The 2,429-nt window shown below is 38.6% G+C and overlaps 1 long non-coding RNA gene across 1 annotated transcript; it reads left to right on the top strand.

The window, feature by feature from the left end:
* The first annotated feature begins 1,101 nt into the window (after positions 1–1,101).
* LOC143941753 (uncharacterized) lies at positions 1,102–1,965 on the top strand. The gene is made up of 2 exons (XR_013264412.1): positions 1,102–1,513; positions 1,614–1,965. It is a non-coding gene; the product is annotated as an uncharacterized LOC143941753 (long non-coding RNA).
* The last annotated feature ends 464 nt before the right edge of the window (positions 1,966–2,429 follow it).

The raw sequence follows: 2,429 nt of genomic DNA, 5'->3' as shown, positions 1-2,429 counted from the left end.
TTGTCTATACTTCTAGATTCTCTGATTACTATTATGAAAATATATTGAGTGTATATCCATATTTATATTACTGTACTACTATTGTATGCATTCCGATCTTGGACAACCCCCAGTGGCTATTGATTATAAATTAAATCTAAATCATTTTATTCACATGTATTCATACATTGTTATTTTCAATTGACATGCTTCGTTTAAAGTCCCACTTGTTCCCCTTTTCTTTTTACATAATGTACCCGGGATGGAAGCATGCCATTGCTACTTGGTACTGCAGCAGGTCACTTCTCTTTAAACTATATAATTTGGGTGGAAGACACCTGCTCCTTTGGTGACCATGCTGCACAATTACTCATTATCCTTATCCTTAGTAAATATTCGTCTGTATGTATATCCCTATTCATTTATAATCCCAGTTTCGGGTTTATAAACCTGCGGTTTGAAATTATTTATATATGTGTTTCCATCAGTTATTGAGAACTTTTTTAATATTATTTTTTCCAGTTTTGTTTTTCCTGGAATTTATCTATCAATCAATTGAACATATGGGCTGTTTTTGCTGGGTATGCTGCAGTCATTTTTCCGGGGTTGCGATGCGCTCAGCTCCCTCCCTACCTCCCTTTGTGGATCACGGGGGGTGGTGGGGTTCGATCTCAGCGCATCGGCGCCATGCATAAAGGGGCCCCTCGAGTGGTGTCAATAGACACTGCAAGGTGGGAGTCTATTGTTTGTTTTTGTGTTTTTTTTTTTTCCTTTTTTTTTTTTTTTCTTCTCTGTCTTTCCACCTGATGCTGCAGCTAGGATGGAGGGGCACCCACTGAGGTACGGATTATCCTCAGCTGTGAGTGTTCCCTCATCTTTTCACAGCTGCAAAAGACATCATGCATGACGCTGGCGGGGATCCGCCCAGGGCCTGGGGTATATGAGCTGGGACAGACAGACAGTTCACTCCTCCACTGTGCTCCACTAGGAAGAGATCACTCCTTAACTCTACATATGGGTAATAGTTTTATGTATGTTTTTTTGTTTTTGTTTCGTTTTTCTTCTCTCCTTTTTGCACATACATTGTTTCATTCAGAGCACTGCACATACTTTTTTACACATTTGAATTGGATGATTTTGTATTTCCCCATCATCCATTCCCACTTATTTAACACACATTTAGTCTTCTGCTATTTCCCAATCATTCATGTATATCTCATTCACACACACTTTTCAGCAATTAGCTATATTCATTCAACACGTTCAATCCAACACTCAGTGTCCTGCTTTTAGTTTTTTTTTTTTTTTTGTGACCCATCACACTTTCTTCTCTTTCGCAGATTTGGGTAACACACATATACATTTAGTACCTAGTGGACCTGTGTTGAGGATGTCTGTTTCGGTTCCCCCTGGCCTGCCCCCTGACATTGTTGGGGGATGGTCTGAACCCTGCCTCAACCCCGGATGAGACGGTTTTATCCCAGCTCTAACAGTTCCCATTGCTGGAAGTTCTGCCCAATCTTTGGGCTATTTTGTAAGTCACTTTATCAATCAAGTGGACCAATTTGATACTTTCTCTATTTAACTGAGGTTCCGCCTATATTAACATTTGTCATATCTATTTGCTTTTTTAGTAAAAACATGCATCCCACCCCTGATGACTGGCAAGAAGCCAAGAAACGCGTCGGGTTCTCAAACTAAGGATGCCTACCTAAGCTTATTTTAATCCTTGATAATATCAACTTTTGTCTTATTGAGTTTGCACTCGTTCATGTGATTTTATGATTTTTGATTTATGCATTTCTGTTATGAACTGCATCCATGTATGTCCATTGATTTGTCTATACTTCTAGATTCTCTGATTACTATTATGAAAATATATTGAGTGTATATCCATATTTATATTACTGTACTACTATTGTATGCATTCCGATCTTGGACAACCCCCAGTGGCTATTGATTATAAATTAAATCTAAATCATTTTATTCACATGTATTCATACATTGTTATTTTCAATTGACATGCTTCGTTTAAAGTCCCACTTGTTCCCCTTTTCTTTTTACCAAATTCCGATCATTTAGAACATGGTGACGTACAAAACGTATGACGGGACTAGAAAAAGGAAGTTCAATAGCCAGTAGCCAATAGCTTCCATCTCGTAGTTGAATCTGAGCATGCGTAATTTTTGGAGTGTTGGAATTGCATACACACGATCGAAATTTCCGATAGAAAGTTTTTCCGTCGGGAAAATTGAGAACATGCTATAAATTTTTGGCTGGCGGAAATTCAGACAACTAAATTCCAATGGAGCATACACACGGTCGCACTTTCTGATGCAAAGCTGTCATCGGTCAGTCTCAAATAAAATTAAGGACATAGGCTTTGATAGGTTCCTCTTACACCACCCCCATCTTGCAAACAACCTCCCTGCATGATATTTCATAATACT

The sequence above is a fragment of the Lithobates pipiens genome, unplaced genomic scaffold (assembly GCF_037356315.1).
Source record: "Lithobates pipiens isolate NorthernLeopardFrog02 unplaced genomic scaffold, aLitPip1_a1.2 Scaffold_10, whole genome shotgun sequence".
Lineage (NCBI taxonomy): Eukaryota > Metazoa > Chordata > Amphibia > Anura > Ranidae > Lithobates > Lithobates pipiens.
Note: the sequence above shows the minus strand (reverse complement) of the source record. Positions and strands in the feature narration are given on the sequence as shown.